The sequence below is a fragment of the Carcharhinus amblyrhynchos genome, chromosome 6 (assembly GCF_965287045.1).
Source record: "Carcharhinus amblyrhynchos chromosome 6, sCarAmb.v2.hapA, whole genome shotgun sequence".
Lineage (NCBI taxonomy): Eukaryota > Metazoa > Chordata > Chondrichthyes > Carcharhiniformes > Carcharhinidae > Carcharhinus > Carcharhinus amblyrhynchos.
This window is the reverse complement of record NC_137329.1, coordinates 33,740,298-33,758,473: the sequence shown is the minus strand read 5'-3', so window position 1 is coordinate 33,758,473 and position 18,176 is coordinate 33,740,298.

Genomic DNA, 18,176 nt, shown 5'->3' with positions numbered 1-18,176 from the left:
GTAAGAGCTGTTAAGGGCTGTCAGTTATTGGGGGTTTCAACAGTACAGATTTATATGGAATTCCAAAACATGGCTGTGGTTTTAACTGGTTAGTTTGTATTAATCTTCAGTATTGAAAATGACGCTGTGTTACCACTGTTGTCAGATATACCTGATGATAAAATTGAACGTGTCGAGTTGTATGCAGAAACAATCCTCACTGTTGACTCTTATTGTCCCATCAATAAGACCATCTAATTCCAATTCTGCAGTATTAGCCTTTTCTGCCCTGTTTTACCCCAGCATTCTTGCCTTTGTCATCCCTAGGCTAGCTTTCCACCTTCTGTAAACTTCTGCCATATCTGAACTCACCCCACATCACACTCACCCATCAACCTGTGCCCAGTGACCTACATTGACTCCAGGTTTGGTAACAACTAAAAGTTATAATTCCCATCCTGTGTTTGGATCATTCCATGGCCTTGTCTCTTCCTATCCCTATAATCTTTTCTACTCTCCATGACCTCAGCACTTCTCCTACATTCCTAGTTGAGTTTCCCCAACAATGTTACACCACCCTTGACAGTTATGCCTTCAGCTGGGCCCTAAATTCTTTAACTCCTTCCGTAGAGCTCTTCTCATACCTCACTCTCTCTGCTCCTTTGAGCCATTCCTTATAACCTACCTCTTTGTCCAAGAGTTTCGCCATCTGTCCCAATATCTCTTCATGTCGGCCTTGATCAAAGGTTGCTTATTAACACTCTTGCAAGGTGCCTTGGATGCTTCAGGACATTGGCGGTGCTATATAAAATCAAGTTGTTGTTGTAATGTGTGCACTAATTATGATAGTTGGTTTAGATTTGTAAAGGCCAGGTTGTGCTGACTAAGTTAACCTATTCCTTTGAGAGAGTCACTGAATGCACAGGTGTAGGGAAAACCATGCATTTTGTTCATATGGATTTTCAGGAGGCATTTGAAAAGTTTTCCCATGCTACAAAAATGAAGACACATGTCATTAAGGGAATGGAGCGATATGAATAGAGGAATGGCTGGAGGGCAGAAAGCAAAGACTCAGCATAATTGGAACTTTTTAGATTGGCGGGACACAGGTAATGGCATACCCAAGAATCTGTGATGTGACCTCTTTGCTTGACATTTATATAAATAATTTGGATATAGATACAAGAATAGAGATGGTCCAAGTTAAGGGTTTGACAAACTGACAGAGGAATGTAAAACATTACAAGGGTAGATAGGTAACGAATAATTCAGTGCAGAGAAGTGAAAAATTATACCTTTTCTGTTAAAAAGGAACAGTGGGAGGAGAATAGTCCAAACTGTTAGAGGCAAATGTGGGCTCAGTAGCACCCACTTTTTGGGGTGCTGTGAGATCCCTTAAGGTTCCAAAATGACATACATTATTAATAAAGAGATTAGCATGTATTCATCTAGCATCCAGCATCAGTTTGCAGAGGGACTTAGTGGAGCTCCAAAATGGAAAAGCTAGTATCAAATTACAATTGCATGTTGATTGCCTTAAAGGCACTGTAGAGATGCTTGAAGTGCATTGTCCAAACTCAAGGTGGTGTCAGTATATAAGAACATAAGAACTAGGAGCAGGATTAGGCCATCTGGCCCCTCGAGCCTCCTCCACCATTCAATAAGATCATGGCTGATCTTTTTGTGGACTCAACTCCACTTACCCGCCTGATCACCATAACCCTTAATTCCTTTTTTGTTCAAAAATTTATCTATCCTTAAAAACATTCAATGAGGTAGCCTCAACTATATCACTGGGCAGGGAATTCCACAGATTCACAAACCTTTGTGTGAAGAAGTTCCTCCTCAACTCAGTCCTAAATCTGCTCTCCCTTATTTTATTATAGGTAGGACCATTGGTTGGTTGCCATTCCATTCCCGGCACTTTGTTATTCACTCACAGAATGCGGGTGTCACTGGCAATTCCAGCACTTGTTATTCACTGCTGGCTGCCCGTTGAGATGGAGGTGGGCTTCCAACTTGAACCATGGCCTTCCATGTGGTGTAGGGACATCCACAGCGATGTCAGTTTGGGAACTCCAGGATTTTGACGCAGCCACAGTGAAGGAATGATGATATACTTTCAGGTTAGGACGGTGTGTGATTTAGAGGAGAAGTTTCAAACAGCAGTGGTATTCCCATGCATCTTCTGCCCTTGGGTTTGGGGGGCCGCTGCTGAGGAAATCTTTGTAATACATGTTGGGAATGTCATTCATTGCAGCTGCCACTATGCACCAGTGATGGAGGGAGTGAATGTTTAAGGTGGCAGACAGATAGATTACTGACCAAGCTGCATTGAGCTTCTTGAGCATTTTTAAGGGCTACATTCATTCAGGAAATGAAGAGTGTTTCATTATTCTCTGGACTTGTTCCAAACAGATGCTTGAAAATCAGGAGCGGTGTGACTCACTGCAGAATAATCAGTCTCTGACCTGCACTTGGAGGCACAGTATTAATATGGCTGGTCCAATTCAGGTTCTGGTCAATGGTAATGCTCAGGATGTTGATGATGGGGATTCGGTAATAATAATGCCATTGAATGACAAGGATAAGACTCTCTTGCTTGAGATGCTCATTGCCTGGACAGGTGGGTGATATAAATGTCACTTGCCACTATTCAGCCCAAGCCTGAATGTTGTCCACATCTTGCTGCATATGGGCATGGACTGCTTCTTGGAGAAATCTCAAAAGAACTGCACGCTGCAATCAACATTCTCACTTCTGACCTTATGTTGCAAAGAAGGCGATTGATGAAGCAGTTGAATGTGGTTGGGCCGGGGCACCATCTTGCAGTGATGTTCTGAAGTTAACGTGATTGACCACCAACAATCAGAACTATCTGCTTTTGTGTTAGATATGACTCCAGTGGTGTTTTCTCCTATTTCACATTGACTTCAATTTTACACAGGCTTCTTAATACCACACCCAGTCAAACACTACCTCAACTTAAAGGGCAGTTACTCTCACCTCATCTCTGGAGTTCAGCTCTTTTCTCCACATTTGAAGCAAGACTGCTCTGCAGTCTGAAGCTGAGCAGTGCTGGTGGAACTCTGACTAGTGAGCAGGTTATTGCTGAGTAAGTGTCACTTAGTAACATTATCAATGACAGCTTCCAACACTTCACTCATGTTTGAGAGTGGACTTGTGGGAAGGTAATTGGTCGTATTCTAGAACTGGTTGATTGCCACCCTGTTAAGTTCTCTCTTTTTCTCAGGACCACCGTTTTTAGCTCAGAGGAAGTCACTTCAAATCACCTTTGAAATTCAGCCCTTCTACTTATGTTTGGACCATGACTGTGCTGAGGTCTGGAACTGACATCCCGGAAATTGATGAACCAAGCAATGCCACACTCCGCCTTCCAGAATTTCCAGAACTCAGCGGTAATTTATCTGATGCACCCATGTCCTTTAGAGAAGGAAATCTGCTGTTCTTACCTGGTCTGACCTATATGTGGCTCCAGAGCCACAGCAATGTGGTTGACTCTCAATTGCCCTTGGGCAACTAGGGATGGGCAATAAATGCTGGCCAGCCCATGTCCCATGAATGCATTAAAATAAAAAACAAGTTCAGCCCAGCATTAATGAATGAGCTGACTGAGGAATTTTCAAGAAGGATAGACAGCTTCCCTACTGGCAACAGATGCATCTAAATCCCACCTCACCCCTAACACGTATCCAATGGCAGATCATGGGACTTTTGGAACTGGGTTTTCCTCTGCTAAATTGTTCCAAGTTATTTGGGTAATGGTAGGAATAACAGAAAAATTGAATGGATTGAGGGGAGAGGGGTAGGGGAAACCTCCACAACCTCTTGTTCCTCCTTTAAGATTTTCTTAAAGACCAAGTTCTTTGTTACCTGTCCTAATCAGATCCCACATGGTTCACACAGCAGCACAGTGTGCTGCCTCATAGCGCCAGGGATCCAGGTTCGATTCTCAGCTTGGGTCACTGCCTGTGCAGAGTCTGCATGTTCTCCCTGTGTCTGCATGGGTTTCCTCTGGTGTTTTGGTTTTCTCCCAGTCTAAAAGATGTGCTGGTTCGGTTCATTGGCTTTGCTAAATTCTCCCTTGCGTTACTAAACAAATAAAACTTTCTTTGTTTGAGTGGTGCCCATGGAACATTTTATGCTGTTTGGGGCACTATCTAAATGCACGTTGTTGTTCGACAAAATATTTAAATGAGGCCTACTTGTGTCATTGGCAAGGCCTCGTTCTTCGTTAAGACATTAAACTCTGGAAATCTGACCTGATGCAAGTTCGATCTGAAAGGTTGGGGGGGGTTCCAAGCTCATGGAAACTGAAGGGGTTTAGTGAAGATTTCACACAGAGCAACCTGCAGAATGAATGATTACAAATATTCCTGTTTGCAGCCAGAGAGAGTACAGAAATGCCCATTTGGACAACCCACCACCAAGTGGGGCTTCTGCCCCAGTTCTGCGAGCAGTGAGTGGAGAAAACAATGCTTAACATGTACAGTTTTTAAACTGACCTTGAATGTGACCAGCAACAGTGCTTTCTTAGGAGTGCTATGATGAGTGAACATTTTCATGTTTGATGGTAACAGCTGGAGATTTTTATCCCACAGTGAAGTGGAAATGATTTATAAATCATATTGTTCAAGCAGATCAAAAACAGCCATTTTGAAGTCTGCAGGGATGTATTAGTATTGTGGGTCCTGCTGTATATCAGAAATTGCCAGATGTGTCAAACCTAGGTGCGTTCATTTGTGTACGTGTGTGTTCAGCAAGAAAAACGATGATAGAACTGAGATAGAAACTCCTAGGTCAGATATTGCATCGACCAAATGTAATAAAGAGCTCCCTCAACCCTACTTCATACATCATCCTGTCTTCATAAGAGACATCCACTTTTCCAAATCATCTATCCTTATGAGTACTATGATCAAGTCTGTTAATTTAGCATTAATTAGGGTCCAGATCTGAACTGGAAAATTACAAACATCAGAGAGGAAAGTCCATCGTTTATAAGGGTGGCACAGTGACACAATGGTTAGTACTGCTATCTCACAGCGCCACGGACTGGGGTTCAATTCCAGCCTCGGGTCACTGCCTGTGTGGAGTTTGCACATTCTCCCCTGCCTGTGTGGGTTTCCTTCCGGTGCTCCGGTTTCCTCCCATAGTCCGAAGATGTGCAGGTTATGTGGATTGGTTCTTAGTTTCCGGAAGATTAGCAGAGTAAATATGTGAGGTTTTGGGGATAGGGCCTGGATGGAATTGCTGTCGGATTAGGCTCGATGGGCCAAATGGCCTCTTCCTGCATTGTAAGGATTCTATGATTCTACGTGCATGTTAGGTGGATTGGCCAAGCTAAATTGCCCCTCAGTGTTGGGGGGATTAGCAGTGTAAATAAGAGGGGTTATGGAGATAGGGCCTGGGTGGGATTGTTGTTGGTGCAAGCAAAGTGGGCCAAATGGCCTCCATTTGCACTGTAGTGATTCGATGAGTCTGAACAGAATTCAAATCTAGGCCCTTAAAGTGATAGGAAAAAGCAGGACCTGTATTTTAGAGCACCACACACCCCTTCCTCCACCATCAGCGCTGTTTCCCATTGGCAACACCAGAATTTTTGTCACGCAATATTAAGAGCCAAATTACTTTATGTGAATGGACCCAGCATAGAGTATTAAAGAACAGGGTATATTGGGTGATCTGCTATAAAGGATTGTATCCAACAAAACACCTACACTTTAGCTGATGTTCCATTATAATGCTGTCAGCTTCAAATTTCTTGAAATTAAAATGAGTTCTTTTCTGTTGGCAGGGCTTATAACTAGGACATACTGTTAGATTGATTTCTTAAAAAGATTAAAAATCACTAATCAATATTTGGTGTTGATGAGACTAATGTATTCACACTCACTTCACCTCAATCAATCAAGTTCAACTGAAGCAAAGTTGCAGCCCTTCCCTACACAGCACCCAGGCTCGACACAAACTCTCATTTGAGAAGATAATTATTGTTTTCTTCCTTCATAAGAACATAAGAACATAAGAAATAGGAGCAGGAGTAGGCCATCTAGCCCTTCGAGCCTGCCCCGCCATTCAATAAGATCATGGCTGATCTGTCGTGGCTCAGTTCCATATTCCCGCCCTCTCCCCATAACCCTTAATCCCCTCTCCTATCAAAAACCCATCAACCCGCTTCTTAAAAATATTTAGCAAGGCAGCCTCCACCACTTCAACGGGCAGAGAATTCCAGAGATTCACCACCCTTTGAGTGAAGAAGTTCCCCCTCAACTTTTCACTTTTCCACACCGCAGAATAAAATAGAACAACACCAAATATGTAGCAAACAACAAGTAATTCTCCTAAAACATATATTTATTGTTCATTAAAGGGTCTCACTCAAAGTTGTTTCCTCTACCAGGTCTGGACACAAGTCACAAATGATTTAAGAACAAGATCTCAGATGATGGTGAACTGGTGAGTTTTACCACTTATTTTTGACGGAAACACCATGACATTTCCGGAGGATTGGAGGATTGCGGATGTGGTTCCTATTTTCAAGAAAGGGTGACAGGGATAGCCCGGGAAATTACCGACCGGTGAGTCTGACCTCAGTGGTTGGTAAGTTGATGGAGAGAATTCTGAGGGACAAGATTTATGAGCATTTAGAGAAGTTTAGAATGATCAGAAATGGTCAGCATGGTTTTGTCAAGGGCAGGTCATGCCTTACGAGCCTAGTTGAGTTATTTGAGAATGTGACTGAACACATTGACGAGGGAAGAGCGGTGGACGTGGTTTACATGGACTTTAGCAAGGTGTTTGATAAGGTCCCCCATGCAAGACTTCTTGAGAAGGTGAGAGAGCATTGTATCCAAGGGGCTGTTGCCTTGTGGATCCAGAACTGGCTTGCCTGCAGAAGGCAGAGAGTGGTTGTGGATGGGTCTTTTTCTGCATGGAGGTCGGTCACCAGTGGAGTGCCCCAGGGATCTGTTCTAGGACCCTTGCTGTTTGTCATTTCCATAAATGACCTGGATGAGGAAGTGGAGGGATGGGTTAGTAAGTTCGCTGACGATATGAAGGTTGGTCGTGTTGTGGATAGTCTGGAGGGATGTCAGAAGTTGCAGCGTGACACAGATAGGATGCAAGACTGGGCGGAGAAGTGGCAGATAGACTTCAACGTGGATAAGTGTGTGGTGGTCCATTTTGGCCGGACCAATGGGATGAAGGAGTACAATATCAAGGGTAGGAGTCTTAGCTGTGTTGAAGAGCAGAAGGATCTTGGGGTCCGGGTCCATAGGACTCTTAAGTCGGCCTTGCAGGTGGAGGATGTGGTCAAGAAGGCGTATGGTGTACTGGCCTTCATTACTCAAGGGATTGAGTTTAGGTGTTGGGAGGTAATGCTGCAACTTTATAAGACCCTTGTCAGACCCCACATGGAGTACTGCGCGCAATTCTGGTCGCCTCACTACAGGAAGGACGTGGAAGCTATTGAGAGGGTGCAGAGGAGATTTACAAGGAAGTTGCCTGGATTGGGAGGCATGCCTTATGAAGATAGGTTGAGGGAGCTAGGTCTCTTCTCCCTGGAGAGACGAAGGTTGAGAGGCGATCTGATAGAAGTTTATACAATGTTGAGAGGAATAGATAGGGTGGATTCTCGGAGGCTATTTCCCACGGCTGAAATGGTCGCTACGAGAGGACACGGGTTTAAGGTGATGAGAAGCAAGTACCGAGGAGATGTTAGGGGTAAGTTTTTCACTCAGAGGGTGGTGAGTGAGTGGAATCGGCTGCCGTCGGTGGTGGTAGAGGCAAACTTGCTGGGGTCTTTTAAAAGACTTCTGGATGAGTATATGGGATCTAATGGGATTGGGAGTTACAGACAGTTCTATAGTTTGGTGGGTATGGATGTGATCGGTGCAACTTGTGGGCCGAAGGGCTTGTCCGTGCTGTGGTGTTCTATGTTCTATGTTCTATTTCCTTCTGAAAATTGATGAGGGCGATTGGGCACCATTTTGAAAAATCCAAACGTGGGGTGGAACTCTCCCGCTTTGAGACTAAATGCTGAGGTAGGGGTGGGAAGGTGAAGTGCTTCTCACTGTAGCGTCATTGGGAAAACACTCCAAGTCTTCCAGCCCCGGCCTCATGAATTATGCACCCAGGTGTTTCACGCTGTATTCAGTGATGGAGCAGGTCTGGATGGAGTGTAGTCTGCGGTCATGTCTGGGTGCCACATTGAGAAGTCACCCAACATCACTGACCCACCATTGAAGAAAGAAGATGGACCTCCTGAAAATGAAAATGAATTCCTCCCTGTGTTAAACAAAGTTGGATTTAGCCCATTTTACACTAATTGCTGAAATTTCCAACAGTTTCTAAAGTACTTTCGTGTTCATCTTTAAGAGTAATGTCAGAGTTAAATTCTCTATTCAATATCGTTTTACAGAACTTTGAAATAATGTTTCCAATCTTTCCATTGAGATACGTTCCCTTTCAAATTGTATGATTAGGGTCCCCCAGCAATATACAAAGCTCTCTGAATTTGCTGCAAAATTGGAGACTTAGGCTGAAATTTTACTGGCACGCCCACCCCAATTCCGGGGCAGGCGAGGCTCGGAGAACTGCATTCTCCATTGGCCACGGTTGGAATCGTATGGATCTCAGACGGACGTTCCAGTAAAATTCGGCCCTTAGTTTGTACTTTTATATTCGAAAATACTGCCGGTATAAAATAATCGTTCAGATGCCATGCCTAAATTTGAAACTGGACTTGTTTAATCATGCTTTTTACACAATTACCTAACACGGTGTTAAACTTTGTAGGATTAAACTTTATCATTTTAATTAGCATTTTGCCAGACTGACGGGGTTCTCACTGAGATACATCAGAGCTTCCATCGTTGCAGTTTCTATATTTAGTCTATAAAAATTAATTCAATATCATTTAATTAGAACAATCTTCAAGCAATCATGCTTATAACAATATGTTTCTACACCCACAGTATGTCAATAGGATTTGATAGCTTTCTCCCTAATAAAGATTCTATTAATGAAGCAAAAACAAATTAATTCATTCCAGTGGACATTATACACTAAACCTCGAGAGAACACTTATTGTGAGTTTATTACTGCAATTATATTACGCAATTACTGACACCTACACCAACAGAAGAGCAGAAATACATACTTCACAACATCATTGTACTGCAGAAATTTAGTCATAGTCTAAAACCACTGGACGTTCCATTGTTTAAAATCAGATATTCCAAGTAACTTTAGCAACATGTCATCAATGTATTAATTTATGAAGGAGGCTGGTAAGAAGGTTTATTGTTGATGGAATGATCCAGGTGAGTATGGATTGTATCCATCAGGGACGAACATGTAGCATTGTCAGTACTCGCTACTCATGGAACTAAGGCATAGCTCCACTGAAGTTTAAAGCTTATTTATTAGTGTCACAAGTAGACTTACATTAACACTGCAATAAATTTACTGTGAAAATCCCCGAGTCACGACAAGCCAATGCCTGTTTGGGTGCACTGAGGGAGAATTTAGCATGACCAAAGCACCTAACCAGTGTATCTTTTGGACTTTGGGAGGAAACCAGAGCACCAGGAGGAAACTCGTGAATACACGAGAAGAATGTGCAGACTCTGCGCGGACAGTGACCCAAGCAGGGAATTGAACCCGGGTCCCTGGCGCTGTGAGGTAACAGTGCTAACCACTGTGCCACTGAACTGCCCTTGTCACAGATTAATCCTGATGTGTACATATGCTGGAAGTTCTCCAGTCCAAAATACTTGGGACTAAGTCGTTGCTGGATTCTGGAATTTTCCAGATTATCAAACAATGTTATAACATCTAACCACAGGTGTGTAAGCTGGGAAACCCCATTGATATAAATGTTTACCAAAAATAAGAATCATTGATAAAACATTACCGAGCAGCAATAAAAAAAAGTAATCAGCCAAACATGTTTTCACGTCCCAAAATACTGTCCAATAACAATGCTGATGGTGTCAAGGGATTGTTTGGGTCCACTCAGACAATATCTGGACAACTAGAAAAGGGCCATCCGGATTTGAAATGTTGGCTCTGTTCTCTCTCCACAGATGCTGTAGACCTGCTGAGATCTTCCAGCATTTTCTGTTTTTGTTTCAGATTCCAAATTCCGCTGTATTTTGCTTTTATCTCTGGACAGCTCATAGAATCATAGAATCCCTACAGTGTGGAAGAAGGCCATTCAGCCCATCAGGTTTACACTGATCACAATCCCACCCAGGCCCTATCCCCGTAACCCCCTGTTGGTTCCCCTGACACTAAAGGCAATTTAGCCTGGCCAATTAACCTAACCCACACATCTTTGGACTGCGGGAGGAAACCGAGGCACCTGGAGGAAACCCACGTAGACATGGAGAGATTGTGCAAACTCCACACAGGCAGTCACCCAAGGCCAGAATTGAACCCAAGTCCCTGGTGCTGTGATGTAGCAGTGCTAACCACTGTGCCACCATGCCGCCCCAACTAGTGTTGCTGAACAATAGATTTCCGGTGTATATTGTTTGGAGGGAAACTGTCATGGATATCTTCATCAGAATTTCTCCCAAATAAAGACTCCATCAGTGAATCAGATATATTGGTTTCTTGTACAGCACACGTCCTCTATCCCCAATTGAATTAAAGATCTTCCTGAAATAATGGCATGTGAATCCTGTAAATACCACTTCAAAATCCAGCAAAAATGCATTTCAGTTGGAATGGTATGTTATGTAATCAGTTGTAGGAAATGAAAAATAAGGTTTTCCCAATGATCCTGAGAATCCAAGGGTGGAATTCTCCAGCTGCGCTGGTCCAACAGCTGGAAATTCCTGTCTGACTGTCAATGGTGTTTCACATTGTCGGTCATGCACCCACTAAAACTCCAGTGTTGGGCAGGATGGGAGAATTCCTGCCCAAGTATCCCCTTTGTATGTTCTATATGTACCACTTGACTCTCAAAGCAGCACATTAGTTTGTTGTTGTAGCGTTGAGAGTAAATCTGTCCAATATCGGACTTCTGTGTAGGAATGTTTTGTTTTTGCCAGATAATCTGACAAAACGAGGCTACATTTTGATACCCACCAATAACTGTCTGCAATTTGCCAGGATTGAGGTCGGTTATGGAAAACCTACTAAAAGATGCATGGACGTTCAACCTGCTAAAGTTATTAAAGTTTATTTATTAGTCACAAGCAAGGCTTACATTAACACTGCAATGAAGTTACTGCAAAATTCCCCTAGTCGCCACATTCCGGCACCTGTTCAGGACAATGCATCTAACCAGCCCATCTTTTCGACTGTGGGAGGAAACTGGAGCACATGGAGGCACCCTATGCAGACATGAGGGGAATGTGCAAATTCCATACAGACAGTGACCCAAGCTATTTACTTACCATTAATAATCTTCCCAGCTCCAACTATATGTCTACATCTCCACTCTGCAGGAATGATTTTGGAAGGCTTTCAAAACTTAGCCACTTTGATGAAAGTTGCAGAAGTTCTGAAAAGTAACAAATGTGGGCAAAGTGTCACCCCAGGTGGGAAAGCGGAGGGTATCCTATCAGTGGCACTGTCAGGTTTTCCTCCTGTATTTGTAAACTATTTGCCAAAAACAGTGAAGAGACGAGCCCCATGATGCCGTGCTGGTGCGGCAACTTCTGAATGAGCCCACCCCACAAACAACTTAGGTTGACTTCCACGGAAGATGTGGAGATTGCTGGCTGGTATACATTAGCCTGTTGCAAATGGCTCAGGAACTGAGGGGAGTGGGTGCAGAAAGTTTTAGATTTGGCATTGGAAGAACTGGTGGAGAAGGTCCATGGTGAAGAATGTCTTGTACCCCATAACAGGGGTGTCCACTTCATCCTCTGTCTTTCACTCCTACTGCCCTAATGTCATCCTTTCATTCTTCGCCAAGTCCAAGGGGACCCCTTAGCAAGATGTCAATGACCAACCTTCCAGCTCACAAAGTGTTTAATCAGGTGACCTAGTTCCTACTCTTTCCCAGCTTGAATAGCATTAGCCTCATCAACCATCTCTGTTAGCTCCTCAAAAAGCTTCAGAAAGTCAAACATGATTTTCCTTAAGAAATCCATGCTGGATTTCCTTAATTAACTCACATTTGTCCATGTGTCTATCAACTTTGACTCAAATTATTACTTTGAGTAGTTTCCCCTCCACTGAAGTTGGCTGTTGGCACTCTTGCAGCTGAAGACACAACTCTTTAACTGTCTCAATGCTGACCTTGAAACCGCAGAACCCATTCCCTGTGCTGTTTTGCAAGCCCAGGTTGTACAAATACGTTTGGTGGCACCATGTGAAGGCAAGGAGGCACAGTCTAGTTCTGGTACCTATTGCTATCTTTCTGAGAATGCATTCTTTCATCGCGTATCCTTTCAACCATGAACATCAACCCCTATCATTAATTTTGATTGGACTTGCCAACCACAATGGATTGCTTCACATGTTTGCAACATTGCCTCCTGAACTAGATGGAAATTTGCATTTTAACAGCTCCTATTTCATATCCCTATTCTTTCACTTCCTCCTGTTGGTAAGGGCTTCAATTATAGTCTGAATTGATAGAATATTCAGCCATTTTAACTTCCACACAAATGGCATGTGCTTAAGGTTTAAAAGACCTTGAATAAGAATCAATGTTTTTCATGGGAATAAAAAAGAACTGGAACTGTTAAGATGCTTAAAAGCCTCGAGCATTTGAGAGTTGCACAGGGCTTCCTTTAGGCTTACTCCAGATGTGCAAACCATCCTAAATAGATGAAAAACTGTGTTTTCATTTTAATAGTATTTGGGTATTTAAATGAACCCAAGCTCATTTTGGTAATACCATTTTGGGTTGACTTAAACAACTCACTGTAAGATTATGCTCAATGTTACAGTGACACAGCCATATAGGTCTGAGCCAACTTTCCCCGCACATAATGCCTGTTCCACCAATGGCCATTGGGACAAGAAAATATAATTCAACGTTCAGTCACTTTTGCTGAAGGGGAAAAGAATATTAATGTCCACCACGTCTCAGTTTTAGGAGGAGAGCAAATGGAATGAGATATATTTTCTGGTGTTACTCCCTCTCAACAATACTTTAATACTTATTTGGCATGTCATTCATTGTGATGTTATTGTAAGCCTTGTGACATAATAAATAAAAACGTAAAGAAAATTTGAATGATGACTCTACTGACGAAATGCAGTTTGATATCAATGTTAAGTTGGTGTCTTGGGAAAGTGCATGTAGCATCAGCACAGGATATAGAAAGTAGCTTTGAGCTCGGAGGACTCAAACTTCCTTAATGGAAGAGTGATGGAAATGTGGATTGCCTCAATGTAACACCATCATGGTAAGTGGCAGGAAAGTGAACATTGATTCGCACACTGTGACATTGTTGGTCACTAGTGAGCTGGGAATGGAGAGATTGAAATCATATTTTGTTGATGTAAACTTCAGATTGATGAAGGGTCATATAGCTGTCATCTTTAATATCTTACACTTTAGGGAATCAGCAAAATTATTCCAGTCACTTCACATCACTTATAGATGAGAAATGTGAGGAATTGGCTTGTTTGTGCAAAACAATAGATTTGTACAAATCTGGTTGCTTACCATTAGTGATTTTTTTATTCATTCGTGGGACATGGGTGTCACTGGCTGGCCAGCATTTATTGCCCATCCCTAGTTGTCCTTGAGTAATACAGAGTCGCATGTTGGCCTGGCCACGTATGGATGGCAGTTAGGACATTAGAGAACTAGATGCGTTTTTCCAATAGTCGATGGTGGATTCACGGTCATCAGTGGATTCTTAATTCTGGATTTTTTTTATTGATGGAGTGGTTTGCTAGGCCATTTCAGAAGACATTGCTGTGGCTCTGGAGTCACATGTAGGCCAGACCAGGTAAGGATGGCAGACTTTCTTCCATAAAGGACATTAGTAAAGCAGATGGATTTCCCCACAATCGACAATGGTTTTATAGTCATCAGTAGATTTGTAATTCCAACAATTCTTAATTGTTTTTTATTGAATTCAAATTCTACCATCTGCCCTGGTGGGATTCGAACCAGGTTCCCTAGAACATTAGTGGAGTTTCTGGATTTATAGGCTAGTGGTAATACCACTAGGCCAACGCCTTCCCGATAAACCTGAATAAGAACATTGAGGCCAACGGTAAACTTAATGGCCACTGGTATATTGTGCCAATGGCGGAGCTGATTAGCCGATCTGATTGCAGCAAGCAGCACTACTCATTAATGGCTTCCCTTTTGAAGCACGGTCTCTTCAGGCAATGCTGCAGGGTCTGTATGTTTTGTTGGCTGGATATGTAGGTGATTGCCATGTCCCTACTGTGCAGTCTGACCAGCCTATTTCCCTCCCATCCCTTCTCCTCAGCTTTTGCTGCTATGAATGGACAGTCTATTCTCACAGGAAATGCCAAGGTCCTGTTGTCAATAGTCAAAATGTTTTTAAAAATGGAATGAAATGTTTGCCAGGGATTTCAACTTTTTTTCACTACATCCCTTAATTATCACTTTTGCCTTCACTTTGCATATAACAACTTAAGTTTTTAAATGCCCATTAGTGGTAACAAAGATAAAGAAAGTTGTAATGATGGAGAATGCAATTTGATGCCAAAACATCATTATCACTTCCTTTCAATTCATCCACTCAAAATTCTGTCAGCAATTCTAATACGTACCTTAAATAAAATATAGAACAATACAACATAGGATCATGTCCTTTGGCCCACAATGTTGTGCTGAACATGATGTCAAATTAAATTAATCCCTTCTTCCTGCCCCAGATCCATATATCTCAATTCCTTACATATTCATAGAATCATTACAGTGCAGGAGGAGGTCATTCGGCCCATCAAGCCTGCACCAACATAACCCCTACCAGAGTCTATCCCCATAACCCTAACTATGTACCCTGCTAGTCCTCGTCATGCTAAGGGTCAATTTAGCATGGCCAATCAACCTAACCTGCACACCTTTGGACTGTGGGAGGAAATCGGAGCACCCGGAGGAAGCTCACGTAGACACACAGTAAACATACAAATTCCAGACAGATAGTGACCTGAGGTTGGAATTGAACCCGGGTCTCTGGCACTGTGAGGCAGCAATGCTAACCACTGTGTCACCATGCTGCCCCTCATGTGCTTACATAAAAGGCCTTAAACTCCCCTATTACATCTACAAATTACAATTACAAGGGAGCACAAGTTCAAAATAAGGGGGGAAAGGTTCAGTAGAGATGTGCATGGGAGTTTTTATACATAGAGGATGGTGGGGGCCTGGAATGCACTGCCAAGTGAGGTGATTGAGGTCACCACATTTAAGACTTATCTTGATGAGCATATGAACAAATGGAGAATAGAGGGATACAAGCTGGTGGTGAGATAGGTAAACGTGATTGACACAGACTAGGAGGGCCGAAGGGCCTGTTTCTGTGCTGTACTGTTCCTTGCTCTTTGTATCAGCCTACACCACCACCCCTGGCAGCATGTTCCAGATGCCTACCACTCTCTTCAAAATACTTGCTTCTCACATCTCCTTTGGACCTCCCCCCTCTCACCCTAAAGTGCATGCCTTCATTTCTGGCAGAAAGTCTGGCAGACGGATAAATAGGCCAGAACCTGGTTTAACTCATTGTTCTCCCCATCACATCCTAACTAGTGGTGAAAGTAACAGTGTTAAGCAGGCTGCCTACTGTTGAAAACCAATTTTACCTCCATGGTGAGGGGACTCTCAGGTTTTAACTATTACCTTTTACTGGTCACTGCGTGAGATTGAGTAATAATTATAATGAATTCCCAATTTCATTGCCTCTTTGATCTCTCCCCCAAATTGTGCTTGATAACAGAGTCACTGCCACAATGAGCACTTAAACCAATTGGAAACAGCTCCCAAAGTTACAGGTTTTAACCAAACACAGTCTGCATCAAACCTCACAATAATGTGCTGTTGTAGAATTTTTTAAATATAGGAATCACAAAGTGAATGCAGGAATTTTTTATTATTCATTTGTGGGACATGGGCATCACTGGCTGGCCAGCATTTATTGCCCATCCCTAACACTGGAATTGCAATGTAATTTTTTAAAATATTCAAGTAAAACCTACTGGGGGTGAAATCGGTCAATGCCTGTAATGGAAATGGGGCCCATAGCTATACACTTTAATAGAAAACTAAATCGGGCATGGTGTAAAACGGACTGCAGATCTGCAATCAGCCTATTTCATGCTTCTAGCGTAGGCTAATTTCATCACAGCAATCTCACTCATTACTTTATATCCACAAACCCAATAGTTCTATAAGTGCAGAGGCACAAATGCTTAAATAAAACCAGCTAATACATTCACATTAGGGAAGATCCTGCTTTTTTCAAGAAAGAGGCTCCATTCTGGCCCTCCAACCGACCTGACTGATTGATGCCAACAATGTTTGGCACTGGCGGAAAAAGTTTATTTTCCATATGAAATATGAGGAAACTGACATATGACCTGAAACACAATTCTGATTTAAAACCCCTCTTACTTTCCTGGAAGACACACAAACAATGAAAGAATCAACAGAGATGGCATTAAGTACAGAAAATGTAAGCGGCGAAGTTTATTAAATCTTAAACCATAATGTTATACTCGGCCATTCACTTGAAGTAGGAGTTTTGTTGGTATTCGCTGATTTGTTTCTCTATACAGTACGGTTGTCCTTTGCTGGTGATGCTTTTAGTTGTTTCTTTAAATAAATTTGTAAAAGATTTCTTAAGCGATAAAACACTTTTTAAGGTGTGATTTACTATCGTGGAATCTGAAAATGGAATTCTACCACATTGCAAGATTACTAGGGGTTGGGACCAGAAAGCAAATCCTGAAGTGGCTGGTAGTAACTGGCTCCTCATCGGTGCAATCTTTACAGAAGAGGTCAATTAAGAGATTGTCTTGGGAAGAGCCATCTAATTAGGGCAGATCTTATAGAAATATAGAAGATTATGTAGGGAATAGATAAGACTGAAGCAGGGAGATGAAACTAGAACTAGGGGGCATGGCCTCAAAGTAAGAGGGAGCAGATTTAGCATTGAGTTGAGGAGGAACTTGTTCACCCAGAGGTTGTGAATCTATGGAATTCCCTGCCCAGTGAAGCAGTTGAGGCTACCTCACTGAATGATTTTCAGGCAAGGATAGATACAGTGAAAGAGTTAAGGGTTATGGTGAGCGGGCGGGTTAGTGGAGCCGAGTCCACAAAAAGATCAGCCATGATCTTATTGAATGGCGGAGCAGGCTGGAGGGGCCAGATGGCCTACACCTGCTCCTAGTTCTTATGTTCTTATTAGAGGCAACAAGCACAGCCAATGGGAGGGTCCACAGCAATGTCCTATCAACAGCCCCAGCAGGAAAGGTGGTGTTTTTAATCTGATGTTACAGTCAAAGTTTTAAATGGTGACAGCTTGACACGCCATCCTTTCAGCTATCAACTGGAAATTGGATTTTTTTAAAATTATTGGTCTCTACAGGGATTATAATGGAGGCGTGGAATCTTCAGGAAAACTGCAGCAAGGAGGGAATGCAAGAATGCCTCAAGATGGAAACGTCCTTTGAAGATGAGGAAAACTATAAAATTATTTGTGGCTATGGGGGAAACCCTCCTCAGGATGGCCTGTGGCCGTACCTGTTCCTTTAATGAATCTGGGGAACCAGTTCAATGCATTCTGAAAGGTGCAGATCCCCCAGTGTTATCTTCGAGTAACAGAAACAGCAACTTGATTTTAGCTTCAGGGTCTGGATCTGGATCCTGTTTTCTTCAGTTTTCTTCAGCCTTACCTGTACTGCACCATTGGACTCATCAACTGCTGTTACTCATTGAGGATTTGAAACAAGGCTGGAAGATTCACTTAGGGCCAGATATTACCAAAAATTGAAATCGTGGTAAATTTGGGCATCAGGCCTGCAACGTAATCTGCATCTGAAAATGAGCAGATCATGCTTTTACCGACACCCAATTTGGGCGTGAATCCGGTCCGCGCCCCAATCGGGTGGCCCGATGATTTAAATGTATTAGCATGCATTTAAATCGACTTAATGAACCATGCACCCAACTCTGCCGCCAAACCCCACTTTACTGTCTTCAGATCCGTTCTGGATCC